Source organism: Spermophilus citellus, assembly GCF_964194105.1.
Source record: "Spermophilus citellus genome assembly, chromosome: 1".
Lineage (NCBI taxonomy): Eukaryota > Metazoa > Chordata > Mammalia > Rodentia > Sciuridae > Spermophilus > Spermophilus citellus.
Genome location: NC_138182.1, coordinates 135,255,402 through 135,275,758, shown reverse-complemented (window position 1 = coordinate 135,275,758; position 20,357 = coordinate 135,255,402).

Below are 20,357 nucleotides of genomic sequence, written 5' to 3'. Positions count from 1 at the left end.
TTGGCCCTTGGGTTGTAGTTTTGCCTACTTGTGCTCAGAAACTAGCATCTTTCAAATGTGAACCTGAGGGGGAAAATGTTGCCTAATGGAAATCATGACTAATGCTCTTCCAGAGAGTGTAAAACAAGCAAAGGTAGAAAAGAGAAAGGGATGACCTGCCGGAAGGGTAATGTGTGCAATAGGAAAGATATCAGAGAACCAAGAGCAGGAAAGAGGTGAAAGAGTTGGGGGAAATGCCCCTGTGAAACACAATACATAACTTCATGCTGAAGGCACTTGAAGGAAGCAAATGCAGACTTTCTCTGACCTCCTCTTATCTACCTAAACACAATCCTTCAAAAGGTCTCAACTGTATACATCCCCTCCTCAGGAATCTCACCCACCAGGGAGAAGAGACTATCACAGGAAGGGAGACCAGGGGTTAACTTCATACCCAGACAGACTTGATTCACAGGATAGACCATTTTTTCTTTTGAGGGCCTATTTATCTTCCCAGAAATCATTTATTTTCATTATGAAGTCAGCTCTCCATTGCTGTGACAGACCACCTGAAATAAACAACTGAAAATGAGAAAAGACTTATTTTGGCTCACAGTTGGGACATTTCAGGCCGTGATTGCTTGGCCCTGTTACCTTGGGCCTGTGGTGAGGCAGAATACCTTGGAGGGGAGCAGGGGGTAGAGTGGTGGTATTTACCTCAAGGCTGCTGGGAGGCAGAGAGAGGGAGGGAGAGAGGTGTGAATCAGGGTCCCCTATGTCCTGTAAGGTCACACCCTCCACCCCCGTGACCTAACTTCCTTCCACTAGACTGCACCTTTTACGGGTTTCACTGCTTCTCAGTAGTGCCCCAGGCTGGTGACCAGGCCTTTAGGTATGGGCCATTGGAAAACATTTAAGATCCAAACCACAGAGTTTGACAAAATTGTCTGTTATTTTCTCTACCCTATCTTCTATAATAAGGCCCTTGAGCTTTGAGATTTCACTGACTTTTTGGAGATTCACTTTTCTTTCATGTGATACATGTAAGTTATTCATATACTTTTTTTCCCCCTGTGAATCTGTCTGCCATCAGTTTAATTCATTGACTCATTTATTGAACCCTCAGAAAAATTTCCCTCTACAAAGAAAAAAAAACAGTAATATTCCAGAAGTTGAGATGAAAATAAAATTGTGACTGATTTTGTGTAGCAGGGGAAAATGTGTGCTGCAAAATGTATGAAAAAATATGTGCAAACAGGGCCATGTTATTCTAAATCTAGTTCATACCCCCATTTGCCAAGATTGATAAAGCCAATGATGTCAGTCATTTGTGTATCTGTGGGCAAGGGGAGTGGTGCTATCTTTCCTCCCCAGGTTGGTTTAAGGTCCTATGGCTTATGCAGTTTCTGGCACTCAAGATGGTCACCCTGGTTCTGAGCTCTACTGCAGGATTGTTGCTATGGTTGCTGGGGCCACAGTACTGGGACTCAGTCTTCAGCTACTCCTCCAGAGGGTGAAGAGGCACCTGTTCTCTCCCAGCCTTTAGCCCTGACCTGAGGAACTTGCCTCAGATCACTCTCTCAACACCAAGGCACCAGTAGCCACTTTGTGCCACTCTGCAAAAACCTAATTACAGAGTAGGTGCCCATAAAATATTTTGCCCAAATGCCTCTGGGGAGCTAGCTATCTAGAAAAATCTTATCTCCCCTACAGGATTGACCCAGTGAAATTCTTTTGGAATTGCCAAAAATAATTTGGGGATGTAATCAGGGTACTTCCTTGTCCCTAGTCTGGCTTGTAGCTTTCCTTTTTTGGCCCTGAAACAAAGGCTTTTAGGATGGGAATAAATACCATTCATTCCTTCCTGATAGCAAGAAGAAATAACACAGAGACATACTTCAGGATTATCCTGTTACACAAAATTCTCAATCATCCTTCATGCAATATATGGAAAATACATTTTGCTATAAAAGAAGCCCATGAGAAGCAAATACAGTAGTGCAAGAGAAAGTTCATCTCATTTTCTGTCTATAGGACATGGATTTGAAAAATAAATGTCCTTGATGGAGGAGGTACTCACAGTTACAATCACAACAGAGAAGATGGCTTTTTCCCTTATTGGTTTTAGGATGGGAGAAGGCAGGCAAGAAATTTTTCTCTTTAGCAGATCTCTGAGTTTGTTGGCTTGGTGTTTCTTTTCTTCTCTCTTCTCTAAATTTTGAATATGATTTTCTTCTGAATCCCTGAAAATGGGCCAGCTATTTTAAAGAAATCAAGTGAGTGTTCTAAGTTCTGATGATCTCCAAATGGGAGGCAAAGAAGACTGAACTGAGTTGATGGGACAATGTGATTCTTTGACTCTTCTTGTTTGATAATGTGACTATACAAGACCCTGCTGCAATATGCACATTCTCCAAATGTGAGGATGCAGAATAGGGTTGTGCTTAAAAACATAGATATTAGGGGGGAAGTTTTCCTTCTATCTCGTTCCTTAATTAACTGTATAAACTTTGTACTGGGGCTCATGATCTTTAAGCCTTGATTTTCTCATCCCTAAAATGGAAGTAATAATAGCACCAACTTTGCAGGGTTGAGGGTAGTGTGGAGTGGTGGTTAAGAGTGAATGTGGAGTTGGGTTGAGTAGATGTGAGCTCTGTCAAGTTCTTGACCTCTTTAAGTCCTCAGTTTTCCGGTATAGAGAATGGAGTTAGGAGCAGAATCTAGCTCCTAGGGTTGCTATAATAATTTCACTACTGAACAGTGGTAAACTATTGTACTTACAACAGTGCCTGGTGCTTAGTGGATCTCTGTAAATGTTAGCCCTTTGTGTTGTTATTAGAAGTTAAAACACAATCTGGGGACCCAATGTCAGAAAGCCTTAGTGGGTCTCTAGAGATACCCAGCATTACAGTGGAGGCAAAAGAGATGCAATGGGCAAGGACTACCTTATGTGGCATGAGTTCTTTGCCCGGAATGCTTCCTTAGACAGGAATCTATACATCACTTAGAGATGCTCAGAATCCAGTCAGTAGAGAATAAATTCATTAGCTTAAGATAGTATGTTTTGGTTATCTATTGCTATCCAAAAACTACCCTCAAATTTAGTGACTTAAATGACAATAGGAATTTATTGTTTTTCACAATTCTTTCGGGTTAACAGGGCAGTTCCACTTCATTAGGTATCGGCAGGGGTGCAGTCATATCTGGGGCTCACTCATATAGCAGACAGTTCCTCCTAGCCATTGGCTGGGCACTCACCTAGGGCTGCCAAATCAACACCTCAGTTCTCTTCCACACATTTTCTCTCCACAGCTTTAGTTGCTCACAGCATGTGTCTAGGTTCTAAGATGTAGAGAGTAGAAGTTGCCAGTTTTCTTAAGACCTGGACTGAGAGGTTTCAAAATGTCATTTCTCAATCCAGTCACAGATCCGGTGTACACTTAAAGGAAGGGGAAATAAACTCTATCTCTTGATGCAAAGAGCAAGCAGGGTGCAAGACAGGAATAGAGACTGGATACCTGTGTTACTTATCTACTGCTGTGTGATAAGTTACCCTAAAACAAAGCACCTTAAAGCCATGAGCCTTTATTATCTCTGAAGGGTCAGCAGAGTGGTTGATTTCAGAGGCTCTTAAGATGTTACAGTCAAGCTGTCAGTGCTGCAGTTTCTGAAGGACCTGGAGAACCTGCATCTAAGGCCACTCGTGGCTGTTAGCTGGCTTCAGTTGCTCACCACACGACTCTCAGAAGCCACAAAAGTTTTATAATCTGACCTTGGAATTGACCCACTATCACTTCTGCTATTTGCTGTTGGTCAAGACCAAACCTATTATAGTGCACGAGAAACTACAAAGGTACAGCTTGGGGGTGATTGGGAAACATCTGTCAGGCTCCCTGCCACAGTACTGCATGGAGGCACTGGGCATAAGAAGTTTCTCAGGAGCTTGTTAAACATTCAGATATCTTGGTAGAGATTTTGATGTGTCTAGACTCTGAAAAACCTAGGCCATACCAAGACTATCTTTTACTGACAGTCTGATGCCCTTTGGGCTACTAATTGTAGTGAGCCACATTTACACTTCAGCTGAGTAGATATGGATTTCTCTTCTACCTTCCAGTACGATTTGATACACACCAAGCATGATGGGTATACTCCCCACTGTCATTGGATGTAGATGCCACTGAAAAGTACAGGTTTTTGGTTTTAGGCTTTTCAGCAAAGTCTTCCCCCCAACCCCACAAGCTTAGACTGTGCCATAAAATTCCTTCCCTGGAATTTGAAATTGGAACTGAAGGGAAGACAATAAGAGATTCTTTATGCACAACTAGATTCCTGTGCTTCAGTGCAAAATTGTGGAACTGAGTCTTTACACCATCACCTAGTCCTTTGTGTATAGGCAGATAAAGAAAAGTCAGTTGTGGTGATAAAAGTAAAGCAGATGTTATGGAAAATTGGTGCTGAAATGTGGGAGAGTGATGTTTGCATTTTGGACGGCTTTCCCTTTCTTCTGTCAGTGTTGTCTTGAGACTGGGCTTAGAGTCCATGAGATTCCCAAGGAGGCCTGTAATAATAAGCTCCGCAACCTTTTGACGTTTAGTTGGCTCCCATAGGTTATTGTTACTCAACTACTAGTACGAGTCCTATATGCAGTCACTGTGGTTAAGCTGGTGAGCTCACATATGAAGACAAAAGATTCTTTAAGAAGCCCACGTGTGGAAGAAAAGATGCCCGAACCCCTGGTTTTTGGGAACACTGATGAGGGAATCACCTCTCCACCTGGGGGTGCTGACAAAGTTTCATGAAGCAGGTGATATTTGAGTTGGGCTTTGTGGGATGCTATAAGTTTGCTAGTTTGGGAGTTGGAGTCCTGTGTGGCCAACTTGTATGCAAAAGCATGAGGAGAGCAACCATAAAAACTGGAGATGAAATCTGATTCCGGAGGTCCAGGGCTTCACATGCCATGCTGCAAATAATAAGACACGTTTTCCAAAGAGAAATGAAGATGATCTAACAGTATAATTTGGAAACAATTGGTCTAGAATAACTCATTATGGATTCATTTACTCTGACTATAATAGAGCTGATCCTTGTAAATGCATTTGGAATTCAAATGGCTTTCACATATACCTTCCATAAGCTTTGGTCTATAGGTATTGAAAACCGTCAATAATCTTTCATTCTGGTTATAATATTCCTGTGGCATATGAAAGGCATTAAAAAGACTTCTATCGTCACATTTGGCTCAGGCATATGTTAATTAGAAACAAAAGCAATTTGTGTTTAATTTTATGGGTAGTGAGAGATTCATTACATATTGCTCTTTAGTTATATATAGTGCAGTGAAGGTAGATTTCTCTTTCTATTTTTTCTTCATATTCTCTTTGTCTTCTAAAGTTATGGTTGAACATATTTCTCAGGGATTGTGACTGTTATTTTCATTTGATTTTTTCCTGTATGGTTATGTTGTATTTGAAATTTAACTATTCTCATGAGCTTATTTGTTTTTGCATCTGCTCATTCTCTTTCTGGTGGGCAAAGTCAATGGTACCTTATTTTTTTTAAATCTTCTTTCTGTTTCTAATCTTGTGACCGTTCCATCTTACAATAATTGCCTAGGAATGAAAGAAGGAAAAGAACTTTTAAAAGTTGGTAACTTTTGAAAAAATTGAAAATTTAGTGGGGGAAGGATTTGAAATTTGTGGCTATAAGCAAGAATTTTGATGGTAAGTTGAGTTGATTCATTTAGAACTCCTAACTGTCAAAGGACAAAATATTAACAGTGCAGATTAAAGATCTTTATTGGTTTCATTTTCGATTCTAGATAAATTGGTATTTCATTCCACAGAATAAAATAAGTGTTCTAAAGAGTTCAATGGAGGTTAGTTCTGTAGACAGATAAGGGCCAAAGAAAGCAGAAATAAAAACTCACAAGGTGTTTCAAAGTTACTTCCCTTGTATAAGGAGGACAGGGAGACAGAACACTAGAAAAATAACTGGTTGGTGACATCAGGTTACCTTTTTTTTTTTTTTTAATAGGATAAGTCATAGGGACTACAATATCATGCCAATAGAAACTGGACTGTTTGGCAAATTAGGCTGTTTTCTTTCTAATCCTGATGTCTCAGGAGATCAGATAAAAAGCTCAGTTTCAGCTTCACGATGTGGAACTTTAGTGTGAGTGACTCCATTTTTATTTTTGTACGTTTTTGTTGGGCCCTCGTACAGGAGCCTAGTCCAAAACAATTGCCTCCTGTAATTTTTGTTTAACATTCGTTTTTGACATTACTTACCTGGATTAGAATGCTAGGCAATTGAGGGAAAAGCTAATGAAGGCAAACGCAGTTTGGGGAAAATCCTGTTTTAGAAGTAACTAAAAATGTCCAGGGTTCTAAAGTTCTTTTATGAAGTTTTAGAAAGTTGTAAGAGAAAGTTTTGTTTTGTTTTTGTTTTTGTAATAAAGAAGATGACACTAATGGAGAACACTACACTTTACCTCTATACCTCATGGGATGGCTTGTTTCTCATTTGGGAGAGTGAAGAGGGAGCACACCACTCTCTCTATTGAGAGATGAAGGTCCGTAGTACTGCTTTCAGGTCTGTGGATGTGAGTCCTCTGTGTCTATTTGCCTTCCCTGAGCTTTCGGGAAGGAAGGCAGATCTCCCATAGGCAGATAGGCATAAGGGCCTTAGAGAAGGACAGGAGGAGAGAGGGACATCATACCAATCTAAAAGTAGACAGCGGGTCTGAAAGACCTGTGACTCGCTCCCTGCCAGCCTTAACCACAATGCCTTCTCACCTCCAATACCTGCTTCTGTTCCTGACAGCTGCAACCACAGCAGCCCTTCCTTAGTTACCCTTGCGCTTACCCCTAGCAACCGCCAACCACAGGCAGACCCCTACCCACAATACTTCCTCTTTCTAAAAGACTTGTTAAAACCACCAGGTGAGACCTTAATTATGTAAATAAGGGATTGAAATTAGGCAGTTGTGGTTGGCTTATCAAGTTCGCTTGAAGAGCTTGATTGGTCCATGCTGCATCCCTCACCCCACCCATCGCCTGAGCTGGGCCACCAGCTATAAAATATGCCTATAAAATCCCCTAGACAACAGACACCTGTTGGCAATCCTCTCTCGGGACCCCTCCCCTTCTATTTCTTTCTATTCTTCTAATAAATCCTATTATTTTGCACTCATCCTGTGTCTGTGGATTTCATTCTTGAATTCATGAGACAAAGAAACTCCCCAACTAGAGCCATGTTATACTAGGTTATAACAACAAAAACAATGCAGATCATTAAATAATTTTGATTGACATAGGGAATTTGATTGATGAGGGAAACTGAGTCAGAGATATTGTAATTTGCCTAATATTACATGGTTGGTCATGTGCAAGAGGCTAAATTTGGAGCCTTTGTTTTTGGTGCTGATGATTGAACCCAGGACCCTGTGCATGCTAAGTACCTGCTCTACCACTGAGTTACATCCCCAGACCCCAGCCACTGTTACACTTTTTACTCAATAATCAAATGCACAATGTCTGTAGGCCTGTTTATTTTTACAAAAGAGAGACTAGAGATTGTTCCGATATACTCCTCCAGTATGGGAGGATCAAATGAATTTATGAAAGGGAAAATGTTTTGAGGATGATAATATAGTAGAAAAATATAAGAACTTATTATGATGTTCATCCTGAAAGAAAGACAGCAAGAGAGAAGGCTCCCTGGAGCGAACTTAGGCTCTGACCTTTAGAGAAAGGGCTGCTGTGCTTACACTGACAGCCCAAGCTGGAAACCTGGGTCCTTCTTCCACAGCTGTCAGAATGCCAGGAACAGGGGACAGGTGCCAGGCCTGGGCATCCAGGCGTGAGTGGTAAGTCTCTCTGCACTGGAGTGTCTGGACAGAATCACTCAGATTTTGACCTTTTGAATGTAAAACAGTTGTCAGGTTGCCAAGTGCCAACCAGCCAGGGAATGGATCAGCCAAGAGGAGAATAGTCCTGTGACTGTCCCAGGATATCTGTTCTCTGACTGTTTTAACAGGTTCTCTTTTGAAGAGAAATGACGTCTACTGTGCTCAAGGGGCATCTGGAAACTGGAATCCCCACACTATATGGTTGGTGTTTCTCAGTTTTCAAAACCACATCTCAGGCTGGGTGTAGCTCAGTGGTAGAGCTCTTGCCTAGCATGTCTAAAGCCCCTGGCTTTGAACCTTAGCATTAATGGGAATGCGGGGGGGGGGGGGGGGGCGCGGCGGGGGGTAGACTAATACCTCCATTTTTACAAATGTGCAACTTTTTGTAATTTTATTGTAGAAAATAGTTTCATCTATTTCTCATGTTTTAACTATAAAATTGTGTGGTTTAAGTGTTTTCAAATGACATCCCTCTCCCCTTTCCTACTCCAAAAATCTCTCTGAGTAGACTTATAGGGGAGGGATTGCTTGTCTTCTTGGGAATCATTGTGATAATAATATACTTACAAAAATGTTTCAGCCATATGACCAAACTATACAAAGTGATCTTCAGATGCAAAGCATTCCCCATCAAAATACTTTACTCCCAGGATAAGAAAAAACAACCCTAAATCTCACAGGGAAGCATCAAAGACCCTGAATGGACAAAGTAATACTGAGAAAAAGGGCAATGCTGGAGATGCCACAATACCTGATTTTAAAACATACTATAGAGTCATGTAACAAGAACAGCATGATGTTGGCATAAAAGCAGGCCCATAGATTAGTGGAACAGAAATGAAACCACACATCTACAACCAACTGGTTCTCTTCAAAGGACCCAAAAACCTATTTTGGAGAAAAGATAGCCTCCTTAACAAATGGTGCTGGGAAAACTGGAGAGCCACCTATAGAAAACTGAAAGTAACTCCCGTCTCCCAACCTGGACATAAATCAACTCAAAATAGATCAAAGACCTTAATGTAAGACATGCATCTTTGCAACTACTAGAAGAAAAGCTAAGGGAAACACTGCAAGATATTGGCAGAAGCAACAATTTCCTGAATAACTCCAATAGCTCAGGAAACAAAAAAGAACTGACAAATGGGATTTCACCAAATTAAAAAGCTTCTGTACAGAAAAGGAAACAATCAAGAGTAGAGACACAACTTACAGAATGGGAGACAATCTTTGCCAGTTATTCATCTGACAGAGAAGTCATATCCAGAATACATAAATAACTTAACAAAAGAACAAGTAATCCAACCAGAAAATGGACAAATGATCTGAACAGACATTTTTCAAAAGAAGAAATAAAATGACCAACAAACATATGAAAGAATGTTCAATATGTTTAGCCATCAGGGAAATGCAAATGAAAACTACATTGAGGTTCTGTCACATCCCAGTCAGAATGGCTACTATCAACAACAACAACAAAAAGAAAATGCTGGTGAGAACGTGGAAAAGGAATTCTTATAAACTATTAGTAGGAATGCAAATGAATACAACTGCTATAAAAAATAGTATGGCATTTCCTCATAAAAACTTAAAAAGAACTAGCACCTATTCCAGCTATCTCACTTCTAGATATATGGCCAAAGAGAATTAAATCAGCATACAAAAGAGATAACTGCATACCCATGTTTGTTGCGACACTCTTCACCATAGCTAAGATATGAAATCAGCCTAGGTGTCAGTCAACAGATGAATGGCATATATACACAATGGAGTTTTATTCAGCCATAAAGAAGAATGAAATTAAGTCATTTGCAGGAAAATTAATGGAACTGGAAGACATCATTTAATCAAAATGAGCCAGACACAGAAAGACAAATACTGCATTTTTTTTTTCTTGTGTGGAAACTACAAATAAACAAAAATGAAAAAAGATCTGAAAGCAGAATAGGGACTATAGGACTATCAGGGAATGGGAGAGGGACTGGGGGGAAGAGGAGAATTCAAGAGAGAGTATAAGGGAGGGTAGATATGATCCAAGCATGATATAGGTATGCATGGAAATAGCACAGTGAAACCCATTAACTTGTATACTTCATATGTGTTAATTAAAAAGAGAAATGTCTCAGTTGACCCATTTGAACAAGAACTCTGTCAAAAATTGCAGAATGATCTATAAACTTGTTATTGGTGGAAAAACTTTCCTTTAGGAGTCAAATTGGAGGGTAATGTGAGGTCAGTAATTTTAAGTTACATATTTACAGCTGCTAAATTACTACTCGGAATATGAATTCTCATCATCATTGCTTAAATGTTTACAATTAGATAGATTGAAAATGGCTGCTAATCTCTCATCCTGGATTACCTTCCCTTTTGCCATGTGTTATGTTTTAGGCATGAGGTGTTTCCCCCAGAAATTCCTGTGTTAATGCAGGAATATTCAAAGGTGAAATGATTACATTGGGAGAACTGGAACCTAATCAATCCATCTTAGTTTGAATGGACTAACTGGGTGACCACTATGGGCAGGTGGAGTGTGGCTGAAGGAGGTGGATCACTAGAGCTCTGTCCTGAAAAGCTCTTCCCTCTCTCTGTGCTTTCTGGCTGCCATGAATGGAGCAGCACTCCTCCATAATACCCTCTTCCATGATGTTCTGTCTCATGTTGGGCCCAGAGCAATGGAGTTGGTCCACCATGGACTAAACTTCTGAAACCCTGAGCCAAAATTAACTTTTCCTCCTTTAAGTTGTTCTACTTGGGTATTTTAGTCATAGTGATGAAAAACTAAGAGTCCATGTGACCTTGCTTCTTTTTCTGTCCAGAGTTGGAGTCTGTTCTCTACCTCCCAAATATAGGTTTGGCCATATGACCTGCTTTGGTCAAAGAAAGATTAATGAAAGCAGAGGTTTGAGAAATGCTTGTACATTGGGCATTTCCTCTCTTTGTGCTAGGGTCCCGTTTGTTACCATGTGAAGAGGCCCAGACCAATCTACTACAATGCACAAAGCCATGTGGAACCAATATAACCCAGCCAGATAAGGACCCAGAGTGATTATTCCACCAAATCCCAGGAAATGTAAATGAAGTCACCCTAAATTTCCATTCTCAGAGACTTGTCAAGAAGACACAAACCAGAAATGCCCAGCAAATCCGGGGAACTTGAGAAATAAGTTAGCTGCTTTGACTCACTGAGTTTTAGAGTATTATACACCAAAGTTAACTCTTTTTTTTTTTTTTTTAACCTTAAGGGTTGAAAAACTATGGCCATTGGGCTGGCTTTCGTTTTTGTCAATAAAATTTGTTGGGATATGGCTAATTTTTTACATATTTTCTATGGCGGCTTTGAGCAATAGCTGAATAGTCGTGGCAGAGGTTGTATGGACTTCAAAGACTAAAATTTTCACTATCTGACCCTTTAAGAAAAAGTATGCCAACCCCTACGTGAGCTGTTTGTGCTTTTCTAAATGCTGTACAGTGGTTCTTGATGCCAAATCTTTGCTGGTTCCATGTATAGCTATTATTTACTCTAAATTTGTCATATCAATTTTTTAAAATGTATCCTTTGGTGAAAAGCAAATTCTTAATTTTAAATAGCTAAATCAATCTTTTACTTTTTTTCAATAAATGCTTTTATGTTTTTTTCAAAGCAATCATTTTTTACTCCAAAGTAAATAAAAAAACACTTAGATTTTCTATTTAAAAATAAGTTTTGTTTTGACATTTATGTCCTTAATGCATCTGGAGATGATTTTTAGATATAGTGTAAGGGAGGAATCCAATTTCTTCTTTTTTTCTAAAATGATAACTTTTTAATTGTTCCATTTATCCAACAGTTAGTCATTTTTCCACTGATGTGACATGCCATCTCTCTCATGTCTTTCCCAAAGTCCTTGTGTTGGAAGCTTAATGCCCAGGGCACGGAGTTGAGAAGTGAGACCTTTGAGAAGATCTGATTATTAGTGTTCTCCCTCATGAATGGATTAAAGCCATTATGACAAGACTACCCTGTTATTGTAGGAGTGGATTCCTAATAATAAGTTACTTTGTGCACATGTGTGTTCATTCTCTTACCCTTCTACCATCTGCCAGGAATGCTGCAGCAAGAAGGTCCTAATAATATGTAGATCACTCAACTTTGGACTTCCTAGACTCCAGAATTATAAGAAATGAATCCATTTTTAAATTATCCAGTCTCAGGTATTCTGTTATAGGACCACAAAAGAGACCAAGGCAGTCATCCATCAACCTTATGAAATGTGTTGATTATTTACAAGTTCTCTATTGTCATCAATTGACCTGACTTTGCACCAACATGAATGTTTCAATTTTCCTGAGGATTTATGGGGCAATTTCTCTCCCCACTCCCTTTTCTTTAGAGGATACTAGCTATTTTTATTCTTCCTCACATGCACATTTTAGAGTCATCTTAGAGATATCATCTAAAACTCTGTGGAAATATTGAATTGAATTTGTAAATAAATTTGGAGAGAATGGATAACTCTTCAATTTCATCATTTTATCCCTGGACTTGGTATATTTCTTCTTTTATTTATTTTTTCTTAATATATTAATAAATTTTTATATTTTTCTCCATAGTTCTGATGTATCTTTAGATATTTTTACTATCATGTAAAAATATTTTCTGAACTTCCATAAATAGATTTTTTTAAAAAACATTACATTTGCTAATTGTTTGCTGGTATAAGGAAATATAAGTCAAGAAATATTAATCTTATAAACAGCCTTCTTTTTTTTTTAAAGAGACAGTGAGAGAGGAGAGAGAGAGAGAGAGAGAGGGAGATTTTTTTTAATATTTATTTTATTTTTTTTAGGCATTAAAGATCTTTTTAATGATAGCGATGATCAAGGCTAACAGCGTATATTTTGAAAAGATAAGTTTTAGATCAATGAGCAAAATTCTTCAAGTTTGCAACGTTCAATTTTCCATAAATACTTAAAGACAGTGTATTATTTACTTTCCCTGTTCCTCAAATGCAACCAGAAATTTCCTTTGTCATGATTCTGATTTCCACTGTTTCTTGTTGCATATCACTCATTCATTTATTCCTTTCATCCTTTCTTTGGCCATTTGAGGGTGTTGAGTTTATCCTTCATGATGGGCATATTGACATATGAATGTTCCTGCAAGAGAATTTTTTTTTTAACTTTTTCATGTGTATGTGTTTTTTTTTATTGGTTGTTCACAACATTACAAAGCTCTTGACATATCATATTTCATACATTAGATTGAAGTGGGTTATGAACCCCCAATTTTACCCCAAATGCAGATTGCAGAATCACGTCGGTTACACATCCACAATTTTACATAATGCCCTATTAGTAATTGTTGTATTCTGCTACCTTTCCTATCCCCTACTATCCCCCCTCCCCTCCCCTCCCAACTTCTCTCTCTACCCCATCTACTGTAATTCATTTCTCTCCTTGTTTATTTTCCCATTCCCCTCACAACCTCTTATATGTAATTTTGTATAGCAATGAGGGTCTCCCTTCATTTCCATGCAATTTCCCTTTTCTCTCCCTTTCCCTCCCATCTCATGTCTCTGTTTAATGTTAATCTTTTCTTCCTACTCTTCCTCCCTGCTCTGTTCATAGTTGCTCTCATTATATCAAAGAAGTCATTTGGTATTTGTTTTTTAGGGATTGGCTAGCTTCACTAAGCATAATCTGCTCTAGTGCCATCCATTTCCCTGAAAATTCTATGATTTTGTCATTTTTTATTGCTGCATAGTACTCCATTGTGTATAGGTGCCACATTTTTTTTATCCATTCATCTATTGAAGGGCATCTGGGTTGGTTCCACAGTCTAGCTATTGTGAATTGTGCTGCTATGAACATCGATGTGGCAGTATCCCTGTAGCATGCTCTTTTAAGGTCTTCAGGGAATAGTCCGAGAAGGGCAATAGCAGGGTCAAATGGTGGTTCCATTCCCATCTTTCCCAGGAATCTCCAAACTGCTTTCCAAATTGGCCGCACCAATTTGCAGTCCCACCAGCAATGTACAAGTGTACCCTTTTCCCCACATCCTCACCAGCACTTGTTGTTGTTTGACTTCATAGTGGCTGCCAATCTTACTGGAGTGAGATGGTATCTTAGGGTGGTTAAATATTTATTTTTTAGTTCTCGGCGGACACAACATCTTTGCTGGTATGTGGTGCTGAGGATCGAACCCGGGCCGCACGCATGCCAGGCGGGCATGCTACTGCTTGAGCCACATCCCCAGCCCATAAACAGCCTTCTTGTCAAACTTTCCTGTTAAGTCTAAAAATTTGCTTAGATATTCCTCTGAGTTTTCTTTTTGAGTAGTCATAGTATTCATAAAATTATAGATTTACCTTTCAATTCCTAGGGCTTCATTTTTTTTTTTTAAATTTTATTGGCTCAGGCCATTACAATGTGAATAGAAGTAGTACTAGTGGAATTCCTGATTTTAAAAATAATGAGTATAGAATTTCCTCATTTAGAATAATGCTCATTGTAGGTTATTTGTACATCTGTGTCTTTTTTTAAAAAAATTATGTCCTCAAAATTCAATGAGCGGGCTGGGGATGTGGCTCAAGCGGTAGCGTGCTCGCCTGGCATGCGTGCGGCCTGGGTTCGATCCTCAGCACCACATACCAACAAAGATGTTGTGTCCGCCGAGAACTAAAAAATAAATATTAAAAAACTCTGAAAAAAAAAAGATTTAAAAAAAAATTCAATGAGCCCTTCCTTCCTTCTGGAGTAAAAATGGTACAGGTTGATCTTGTTGACTTTTACATCCCTGGAGTCAGCCATTTCTCCAAAATCCCTTGACATCTTTAAGGGTATATTAAAATGAAGGTCTGAGTACCAGGGCACTCATTGTTGCTGGTATGTCCTGCTTCTTGGCTCTTAGTGGATAGAGTGGATAGGTGTACACATATTTATTTTTCTTTATTAAAAATCATGAGTCCATATTGATACCACCAATTCCAATTCTGATTTTTTTTCTTGTTCTTTTCTTTTTCATGTTTGCAACTGTTTTTTTCCCAGCAATGAAGCCCGGTTTCCATGATCCTCAATATATTTATTTTCCTAATTCTCCCAGTATGTACTCAAATTCTTGTGGTTTGGATAGAAGCACTGAGGAGGGGAGAAGAGGGAGCAGGGTAGATGGAGGCAGCTGGCCTCTCCTTGTGTCTTTCAGGTGGCTCCTGGTAGTCTTTTAAACCTTAAGCTCCTTGGTTATTGTCAAAACCAGAGATGAATAGTAAAGTGTCAAAAACAGATTTAACCCAAGGCTACTGCATTAGGGGAAAAGAGAACTCAGTATAGAATTGGGCTCAATTCCAAGTACTACACAAACAAGTGGGAATTTAGAGCCACGGAAGGAAAAGAGAGAAGTATCAAGGGTAACAGAGATCCTGACTAAACCAACCTAACAGAATTCTTGCTGAAGGCAGGCCAGGATGATGAGATATCACATTGGGGATGGTGGAGGATAAGGAATCTGATTAGATATCAATGGTGATGAGATAACAAATATGGGGGATTCTAGTTAAACCAACTTAGCATAGTTCTTGCTAAAATTAAAGAATGCAGAATTGTTCACATGAATCTAGAAGTCAGGCCTTTGAAGAAGAGTCTAGGGGAGTCTAGGTTGAGTTTGGTCAAGGAGGGGATCCTTACCTTTGTCGTAATTGGAGGCAGGGCTTGTGAAGGCCCCGGAGGTTCTAGGCATGCATTCACATGGAACCTCTTTGAGACAGTTTGTACAGTTCCACCTGTGACATGGTGTACCATGTGTACCCAGCAGTCCAACTTCTTGTTCAGCTTGTACTGGCAGCTGTGTGGGTTGAGCACCTTGTCAAGTCCCTGCATCATCTTCTTGGGTTCCAGGATGACTGAAATCTTTGTATGCTACATAAAAGTGTAGCAAGCAGGATCTGGATTCTCCAGATTTGAGTGTCTCCAATCAATTTGCTTTTAGTCTTTCCTTCTGACAATCCTGAATAAAGGTGCTTCTATATAAACTTAAAGAACTTGCTGTTTATGGAGTGGGTAGGGGCAGTCCTCTTCCTCTCTTGGATGCAAGGGGAGCTGGAAGACCTTCTACCCTGTCTCCTGATCCTTCTCAGGAACTTCCTTGTGAGCATTTTAAAAATTGAACTTTTTTTTTGGGGGGGGGGTGGTACTAGGGATTGAACACATGGCCTTTCAAATGCAAAGCAAATGCTCTACCACTGAGCTACATCCCCAGCATTGGAGCTTTCTTCAAGTAGCAATTATTTTGGACTTACGTTCCTCCTATCTTACACTGAAGTCTTAAACCCAAATGCGATTATTTGGATACATGGACTTTGAAGAGGCAAATAGGGTTAAATGAGATCATAAGGTGGGCCCCTAATCCAATACCACTAATGTCTTTATAAGAGGAGAAAGAGTACTGGTGGTGTAGCTCAGTAGTAGAGGGTTTGCCTAGCAAGAACAAGGCCCTGAAATTTGATGCACAGTTTATGGGGAGGGAGGTGAAGGAGGAAGAAAGAAAGAGGAAGAGTCAAAGGCAGACGTAGGCAGAGGAATGGCATGTGGGGTATGAGAAGATCACCGTCTAGATTTTCAGCCTCCAGAACTGTGAGAAAATAAGTTTGTTGTTTAAGACACCAGTCTGTGGCATTTTGTTATGGCAGCTTGTAGCAAACTAACGCACAAATTAGAAGTGGGGATTGCAGGCTCACTGACACTCATGATTACAGTTGGGTTGGCAGAAGCCCAATGCTATACCTTGTGGAATGGGAAAGAAATGCTTATTTGTCAGATCAGCTGAGGTTAGGGCTTTGGGATGGTATAGACCTGGAACTTGGATCTCTTGTAGCCATGGAGCACCTAGGTCATCATTACCTTATAATATCCTTGGTCCATTAGTGAGTCCTGAATTCCTCTCTTGTGTAATATTTGGGCACCATCAATTGAATACTTTTGGGAATGGGGATTTTGGGGGAAATTCATGTAATCAGGGAGTAATTCCACATAAGGCTTCAGTTCCTCATCTTCATGAGGCATACAGGACGTACAGGATATATTTGTCCATGGACCATCCTTGATTTGTTATAAAAGTGTCTCTATTTCCGGGATTGACAATGAGAAATATCTTGAGCAGGTTTTCAGGTTTCATGAACAGGTGTGGGGGGGCACGATGTACTCCATTTTGTACTCTATCCCACAGCTCCTTCAAATTCTGTCCATTTAAAGTAGAGGTACACTGATCAGTGTATAGCTAGAAACTCCCAGGCCTTACACATCTGTGACTGGTCCATTGTTACTCTGGACTTGAAAGAGCTCCAGGTTAGCAAAAGAGGGACAGCCCTAGAGGGGTCAAAGATGAATTTGTTACTGAAGTCAGAGTCTATATTATGATTCTCATGTCAGTATCCAAGAGTTTCTGCCTTTGAGTTTCTGTGGACAATAAACTTCTGGTGACAGGACTGTACAACATATGCTATCTGTAGAATATGTCTCAGAACACTTTTTCATGTATACTTCAATGAGCCACTAGGTACCCTCCTCCAGTGGTATGACACATGATAAGGAATACTGTACTCATTCTCGGTCACTTCAAATAATTTCATTACTTAGGGGTGATTCAAAGTCCTCATGATTTTTACTTCATGGAGAGGGTGTCTGGAATTTGGAGGAATTCTGCTAAGTCTTGATATGATCCTCATGGATACATTTTTCCCAGTCAAGATGTGCCAAGCTGACTTTGCCATGGCAAAATGCCCTCAATCATGCTATTAGGGAGCTGGTGTTTCCTAGTATGAGTCTCAGCAGACACCGCCAAGAAGTCCTACCAGCATGTTATTCTTACTGCTGGGCTTGAAGTTAAGGTACCTCAAAGTCAGCTAAAAACTGGAGAAAGCTGATAAGAAACTTGGTTTACATCACTCAAAAGAAAAACACTTCCCAAACCACTCTACAACAAAATGAAACAAAAATTCCACTTTACAATGTGATCTCTATAATAAATATAAAACACAATGCCAGACTAAAAAACAAAAGTAAATACTAAGAAACTAGACTTTTAAATGAGGGTAAGGAATAAAGAAAAATGAAAAATTTGGGAAAAAGAAAAAAAAACCCTAAGAAAACCTACAATATTGAGTAGAAAACAAGGTAACTTTGGCTATGACCCTGTTGGTCATTGAGAAGCAGCTTCCTTAACTGAAAAGACTGAGAACAAGGGCCCAGCTGGGGACTTCTCCAGGGGCTTGGGATGCCACAATAATGGCCCCAAATGAAGTCATAGCAAGAAGGGACTTTTCAGTGTCTGGTTTCTACACTGGTTTCATAATATACACTGGGTTCTTCTTAAAAAAAAAAAAAAACAACCAAAAAAACCCCCCCCCCCAAACAAGAATCCCAAATAGCAACTTCTTTTTTTTTTTCTTGGCAGGTTATAGCTATTAACATTAACCTTCCTAGAAATTAAAAATGTATTAGTGGCTTTTTCATTTCTATTTTGAAAAGCTATAATAATTTTTGCTCCCGCTCCTTTGTGGTACTATATTTTAGTTTCTATATATCAAAGGTTCTTAAATAAATAATAATTAAAATAACAATATAAGAAGAAAAATTCCTCAGTATCATCATCTTTTCAGTGTTAAACATTTTCATTGTCTTACTTGTTTTGAAAAATTTCCTGTCTGCCTGAATCTGGAGCCAAATTGAGGTCCATCTATTATGATCGGTAAATATGTCTTTGAAGCCTCTTTTAATCTATCAGTTTCTACTTTTTCTCCCTTATAATTTACTTTTGAGGAATTTGGGTTGTTCAAGTCCTATTTGTATTTTGCTGATTTTATTCCGGTTGGGTGGATTGAGTTGCTCTGTATTTCCTGTAAATTAATAGTTTGATCTGGAAGTTTGACTTAGATATAACTTGATAGGAGTCCTTTGAAATTGTGGGTGTTTTATCAGGAGGCACGTGATGTCTGGAGGTCTGTCTTGTGAAGTTATCAAGCTTCCATGCTCAATCCCAAGTTCTATTACATCACAGTGAGTAGTATAATGGTTAGTTGGAGGTGTCATCCTTACTGGTCTATGGCATGATTGAGTAGCTAGCAACTCCCTGTTTATGGCTATATTTGGGTATTTCTGGATAAGACTAGTACTTGAATCAGTGGATTAAGTGTTTTAGTCAGTTTTTTCACTGCTATGAACAAAAAAGACTAACAAGAACAATTACAGGAGGAAAGGTTTATTTGGGGGCCAGAGATGTCAGTCCATAGGTGGCTGAACTCTATTCCTCAGGGCCTGAAGAAGGTGGAGGAGTGTGGCAGAGGAATGCATCTAGGACATGGTACCAGGAAGCAGACAGAAAGAACTCCCTTATCACGGACAAAATATGAACCCCAAAGGCACACCCCATTGACCCACCTCCTCCAGCCAATCCTACCTGCCTTCAATTAATCCCTGATTAGGGATTAGGTTAAGGTTCTCACATCCCAGTCATTTCACCTGTGAACCCTCATGTGTTGTCTCGCACATGAGCTTTTGGGGAATACCTAATATCTAAACCATAATAGTGTCCTTGTCCATTTGTGTTACTATAACAAAATACCTGGCCACTAGGTTATTTTAAAAGAACAGATATTTATCTCTCAGTGCTTGAGGTCAGAAGTCCAAGTTCAAGGTGTTGGCAGGTTGGGTGGTCTGGTGAAATGGCGTCCTCTTGAGGGATGGAGTGCTGTGCTCTTGCATGGCAAAAGGGCTAATGAGCAAGTTAAAAAAAGCAGCATGAAGGCTCTCTTACAAGGGCCTTGATCACTTTCACCAGGGAGCAGCCCTCATGCCTTATTACCTATTGAAGGCCATATGTCTTAATACTGTCATCTTGGTGACACTTGAATTTTGGAGGGACACAACACTTAAATGGTGATACTGAGTAGTGAAGATCACCCTCCCTCATGTGGCTTGGCACCATCCAAACTTGAGGGCCCAAAGATAAAGGAGCAGAGGGAGGACAATTTGTCTTCTCTTCTTGAGGTGGGACTTCTATCTCTTACCTCAGAATATCAATCTCCTTATAGTCAAGCCTTTGGATGGAGTTAGGGATTTTTAGCACCAACCCCTTCCATTCTGTTTTTGGGCTTTGGGACTCAGACTGAGACTTCCACCATTCACTCTCTGGGGCTCAGGCCTTTGGTCTTGGACTAGAGCTATACTATGGGATTCCTGGGCCTCTAGCTTACGGATGGCAGATCATGGGGCTTCTCAGTCTCCATAATCATGTAAGCTCATAACAACTCTCATTGTATGTATTTTTATATATCCTCTTGGTTCTCTAGAGAACCCTAAGTACTAGAGGTAGCAAAATGCTAACCCATCCGGTTATTAGCTGAGGTCAGAAGTCCAAGTTCAAGGTGTTGGCAGGTTGGGTGGTCTGGTGAAATGGCGTCCTCTTGAGGGATGGAGTGCTGTGCTCTTGCAT